The sequence below is a fragment of the Loxodonta africana genome, unplaced genomic scaffold (genome assembly GCF_030014295.1).
Source record: "Loxodonta africana isolate mLoxAfr1 unplaced genomic scaffold, mLoxAfr1.hap2 scaffold_198, whole genome shotgun sequence".
NCBI lineage: Eukaryota > Metazoa > Chordata > Mammalia > Proboscidea > Elephantidae > Loxodonta > Loxodonta africana.
This window is the reverse complement of record NW_026974939.1, coordinates 247211-253210: the sequence shown is the minus strand read 5'-3', so window position 1 is coordinate 253210 and position 6000 is coordinate 247211. Positions and strand designations below refer to the sequence as shown.

Here is a 6000-nt window from a genome sequence, read left to right as displayed (position 1 = left end):
CGTATTTGGAAGAAATCTATAGCACTATTCTTATTTTGCCAATTCAAAGGGATCACAGAGATTAGTGGTAGATATTGCAGTACCAGAAAACTCTCTGGTGAAACAGTCTGTGAGCAGTCTTACAAACACGGATATTCCACCAGAGTCAAAAGAATGACGTTACATTAGTCATCAAAAAGAACATTTCAAGATCTAGCCTGAAGTACAATGTTGTCACTGATAGGCTATTACCCATACACTTACAAGGAAGACCAGTTTATATGACTATTCAAATTTATGCACCAACCACTAATGCCAAAGACAAAGAAATTGAAGATTTTAAACAACTTCTGCAGCCTGAAATTGATCAAACATGCAATCAAGATGCATTGATAATTACTGGTCTTTAGAATGTTAAAGTTGGAAACAAAGAAGGAAAAGTAGTTGGAAAACACAGCATTGCTCATAGAAATGATGCCAGAAATCTCATGAAAGAAGTTTGCAAGACCAGTGACTCATCCACTGCAAATATCTTTCTTCACCAACATAAACGGCAGCTATACACGTGGACTTTACCAGATGGAATACACAGGAATCAAACTGACTACATCTGTGGAAAGAGAAGATGGGAAAACTCATATCATCAGTCAGAACAAGGCCAGGGATCGATTGTGAAACAGACTGTCAATTGCTCACATGGGAGTTCAAGTTGAAACTGAAGAAAATTAGAATAAGTCAAAAAGGGCCAAAGTACGACCTTGAGTATATCTTACCTGTACTTACAGACCACCTCGAGAATACATTTTACGTGTTAAACTTAACAACTGAAGACCAGGTGAGTTGTGGAATGACATCAAGGACATCACACATGAAGAAAGCAAGAGGTCCTTTAAAAGACAGGAAAGAAAGAAAAGACCAAAACGGATGTCAGAAGAGACTCTGAACCTTGCTCTTGAATGTCGGGTAGCTAAAGTGAAAGGAAGAAATGACGAAGTAATAGAGCTGAAGAGAAGATTTCAAAGGGTGGCTTGAGAAGAAAAAGTATTATAATGACATGTGTAAAGATCTGGAGATGGATAACCAAAACGGAAGAACACTCAGCATTTCTCAAGCTGAAAGAACTGAAGAAAAAACTCAACCCTTGAGTTGCAATACTGAAGGATTCTACGGGTATAATATTAAATGACGCAGGAAGCATCAAAAGAAGATGAAAGTAATACCCACAGTCACTATACCAAAAAGGATTGGTCGGCCTTCAACCATTTCAGGAAGTAGCATATGATCAGAAACCGATGATACTGAAGGAAGAAGTTCATGCTGCCCTGAAGGAATTGGTGAGAAAAAAAAGCCTCCGAGAATTGACGGAATACCAACTGAGATGTTTCACCAAATGGATGCAGCACTGGAATCGCTCACTTGTCTAATCCCAAGAAATATGGCCTACGAACTGGCAAGCATCCATATTTACGCCTATTCCTATGAAAGGTGATCCAACCAAATGTGGAAATTATCAAACAATATCATTAATATCACATGCAAGTAATATTCTGCTAAAAATCATTCAAAAGCAGCTGCAGCAGTACATTGACAGGGAACTGCCAGAAATTTAAGCAGGATTCAGAAGAGGACATGGAAGAAGGGATATCACAGCTGATGTCATATCGATTCTGGCTGAAAGCAGAGAATACCAGAAAGATGTTTACCTGTGTATTATTGACTATGCAAAGGCATTTGACTGCTTGGGTCATAACAAATTATGGATAACATTGCGAAGAGTGGGAATCCCAGAACACTCAATTGTGCTGATGAGGAACCTGATCAAGAGGTAGACGTTCAAACAGAAAAAGGTGATACTACGTGGTTTAAAGTCAGGAAAGGTGTGTGTCAGGGTTGTATCCTTTCACAATACTTATTTAATCTGCAAATAATCTGAGAAGCTAGACTATACGAAGAACACGACATCAGGATTGGAGGAAGACTCATTAACAACCTGCATTTTGCAGATGACACAACCCCGCTTGCTAAAAGATAAGAGGTCTTGAAGCACTTACTGATGAAGATCAAAGACCGCGGCCTTCAGTAGAGATTGCACCTCAACATGAAGAAAACAAAAATCCTCACAACTGGGCCAATGAGCAACATCGTGATAAACGGAGAAAAGATTGAAGTTGTCAAGGATTTCATCTTATTTGGATCCACAATCAACACGCATGGACACAGCAGTTAAGAAATCAAAAGATGCATTGCATTAGGGAAACTGGCTGCAAAAGACCTCTAAAGTGTTGAAAAGCAAAGACATCACCTTGAAAACGAAGATGCAACTGATCCAAGCCACAGTGTTTTCAGTGGCCTCGTATGTGTGGGAAAGCTGGCTGATGAATAAGGAAGACTGTAGAAGAACTGATGCCTTTTAATTGTCGTATTGGTGAAGAATTCTGAATACACCATGAATTGCCAAAAGAATGAAAAAATCTATCTTGAAAGAAGTATAACCAGAACGTACCCTAGGCTAGAAGCAAAGATGGCCAGACTACATCCTACATACTTTGGACCTGTTTTCAGGAGGAATTAGTCCATGGAGAAGAATATCATGTACTATTTCTTTGGACTATCTAAGACCTGAAGAACAAAATCTCATGGTCCAAATTAACGTTTTTACTTACTAATTTTCAAATGTAGCCCTGGTGGAACATTTGGTTAAGAGCTTGGCTGAAACTAAAAGGTCTCAACCAGCCTCTCCTTAGAAGCCCTGCTGTGCAGTTCTATTCTGTCCAATAGGGTCACTGTTAGTTAAAATTTAATCCACAGCAATGAGTTATTTAATTTTCAAATACAAATTTGTTGTGTTAATGTCTAAATTCTAAATTAAATTTTATTTTATAAACTACCTGTTTTATAAATTTACTTTCTATTATTCAAATTTATTGTTATGGTAGAATCAAATTTAAAAAGTGACATAATTTTATATCCAGGCAAAATGAAATGGCAATAACTAAGTGGAGTGCAAAAATGGAAGCCTGCAGGAGATAAAAAGAAAATGATTTGTGAATCCCTAAAGACAATCCCCAAATTCCTTTTTAGAATGTAATAAATCAGAAGAGACTTCTTCCATTAAAGGTACGTGCTTATGGGTGGGAATCATCCTACTAGTACCACTAGTGCTGAAATTAAGGATGGCAATACAAATATAACAGGATTTGTTCCAAATTCTGCATCCATTTCTTGCTGTAGTAAAAAAAAAAAATTAGTAATGATCTAGAAAGTGAAACTAAGAATATTAAATTGTCACATCTGCAGACCCCATAAATAACAGAAATGCAGATCCTGCCTTGTGGAATAATTTTCTTTCAATGAAGTAAATTACTGGATCAAAAGAGGCCCAAGTGATTCTCAACATTACAGTTGTCCACTTGTAAATTTGTGTTGAAAATTCCTGGATGGTAAACAAAGTTCTATAGCCAGAATTTTTTCTAGAGTGCAAAGTTAATGATGAAAATTATAAGAGGGAGTGGCTACTGCAATCTCCATCAGTCAGCTCAGTGTATTGTTTTGTTTGCAAACCTACTAACCAAACAAACCCGTCATCCTCACTTAATTCTTGAATTGTTACAGATGAATTTAGCAATTGGTGCAAATTGAATAGGATCAGTAAACATGAAAATAGTTCAATTCACAGAGATCATGTTATCATATTTAAACCAAACACATTGTTCTGGCTTAACTTATGAACTGGAATCACAAATTAATGAACATCAGTATTGAAAAGCCATTTTGTAATGTGTCCTTGTTGTCATAACAATCACCGAATGGGGACTATCTTCGTGAAAAAGAAATGAAGTCTTTGGGTCCCCACGAAATGGAAAATTTTAAAGTTGACTTCAACTTGTTGCTCATTTGATCTATTTTTAGCAAGTCACATCTCAAAATATGGTAACACAGGAAAGGGCAATCCATCCTATAATTCTAAAATAATGTGTAAAAAATTTATAATCTTGATAAGTGATGAAGTTCAATCAACTACTGTCAGTGAAATAAGCATAGCTCGATATTTCATTTTGTCTGTGGATTCCACTTCTGAGCCTTCTCATACAGGCCAGCTAAGGATTGTTTAAAGATCCATATCTCCAACAGATAGAAAACCTGTGTGGTGATTTATCACATTTCCTAGCTTAAAAAATCATACTGGTAAAGACATTGCAAAGCAAGTGTTTCACTGATAATGTGAAGCTTGCAAAATTGATTTTTCTAAGTGCAGAGACCAATCCTATGACAATGCTGTGAAATGTCACTGCATTATAAAGGTATGCAACAGAAAATTCTAGAATGTAATGAATACGCCATTTTCGTACCAAGGTGCTACATATTCACTTAATTTTGTAGGATGTATCACAATGGATTTTTGTCAAAAAAATGATTTTTTTCTTCTATTCAGATATTTTACAAATTTTTTGCCATCTCTATTCACCGATGAGCTGTTCATAGGCAATGATCAGCATTAAAATGTCTTTCTAATAACCACTGGGAAGCACATGCTATAGCAACGAGTGCAATCCTGGAATCACACACCCAGATTCTAGGTGCCATAGAGAATATTGCTGAAGACCAGTCACAAAAAGGCGATACCAGAAGAGAAGCTTAAAACGTCGCCAACGAAATGGAAACACAGACCATGTATTTATGTTTATGTATAATAATATATTCCATCATTTTCATTTGACGAGTCAATTCTCCAAGATTCAGAAGTAAATTTATAGACATGCATAGATCTCTACCAGCTATTAACAAGATATTTACATAAGAGAATATTTTGAAAACACAATAAAACAAATACTGCCAAATACTGATTATCAAGCAGTTTATTGTTGCAGAAGCATTAGAAGAAACAAGTAAATGACAGAAATGCTCCAGAAGTATTGAGTGCCAGGAATCAATTTTACATAACCACCATCACTGACACACTTGAATCTTGCATGAAATGAAGGGTAAGGATGTATGAAGTTCCTTCTGATATTTTTTTCCTTCTTAATGTGAATATAACTGATGAAGAATTCCTGAAGGTATCCAATAAATTAGCACAGGCTTATCCTGATGAGGAAACCCTGGTGGCATAGTGGGTAAGTGCTACGACTGCTAACCAAGAGGACGGCAGTTCAAATCCACCAGGCGCTCCTTGGAAACTCTATCGGGCAGTTCTACTCTGTCCTATAGGGGCGGGATGAGTCAGAATCGACTCGACGGCAGTGGGTTTGGATTTATCCTGATGACTTAAGACAAACCTTTATGGAGAAGTGCTACAATATCATTCTTACGTTAGAATTAAGTTTAGAGATTCAAGTCAAATTTTACTCATGTAGGCATGTAAATCAAAAAACCAAACCCATTGCTGGTGAATTGATTTCAACACACAGCAACGCTATAGGACAGAGTAGAATTGCCCCCATAGGGTTTCCATGGAGCAGCTTAGCAGCTGAGTTCTTAACCACTGCACCACCAGTGCTCCAAATATACTCTGGCCCAGTAGTTCAAATGCAACAGCCGCTCCTTGAAAACCCTATGAGGCAGTTCTACTCTGACCTATAGGGTCATTATGCATCAGAATTGACTCCAACCCAACGGGTTTGTTCTGCCTACTGCCTCATCCCTATTTCATTTTCTCAGAGATAAGTTTCTGTGATAGTGTCAGATTCAGGAATGTGATGAAAAATGTCTCTTGTAGGGGTGGGGCCAAGATGGCAGAGTAGTCAGATGCTTTATGTAGCCCCTCTTATAACGAAGACCCAGAGAAGTAAATCGATTATATATGACAATCTAGGAGCCCTGAACATCAAAGGTGAAGTTACAGAATTGGACTTAGTGGCAGGGGGAGGGGAATATGGTTCAGAAGCAGTGAGAGCTTGACAGACCTGACCCGGCACAAACCAGCACCCTGCAGGCTGGATCGGATGGCATGTGCGGTGACGCAAGCAGTGACGCTCGGGACATGTTTTCCACATCTGAAGAGATCGAGTGGTGGAAAGCCTA

The 6000-nt window shown here is 37.8% G+C and overlaps 1 long non-coding RNA gene across 1 annotated transcript in view; it reads left to right on the top strand.

Moving 5' to 3' along the window:
- Positions 1-721: 721 nt before the first annotated feature.
- The window catches only part of LOC135229314 (uncharacterized), a 142520-nt gene continuing 137241 nt past the window's right edge, over positions 722-6000 (top strand). The window contains exons 1-2 of the long non-coding RNA XR_010320100.1: positions 722-3096; positions 4848-4961. This is a non-coding gene — a long non-coding RNA (uncharacterized LOC135229314). The remainder of the gene's footprint in view (positions 3097-4847; positions 4962-6000) is intronic.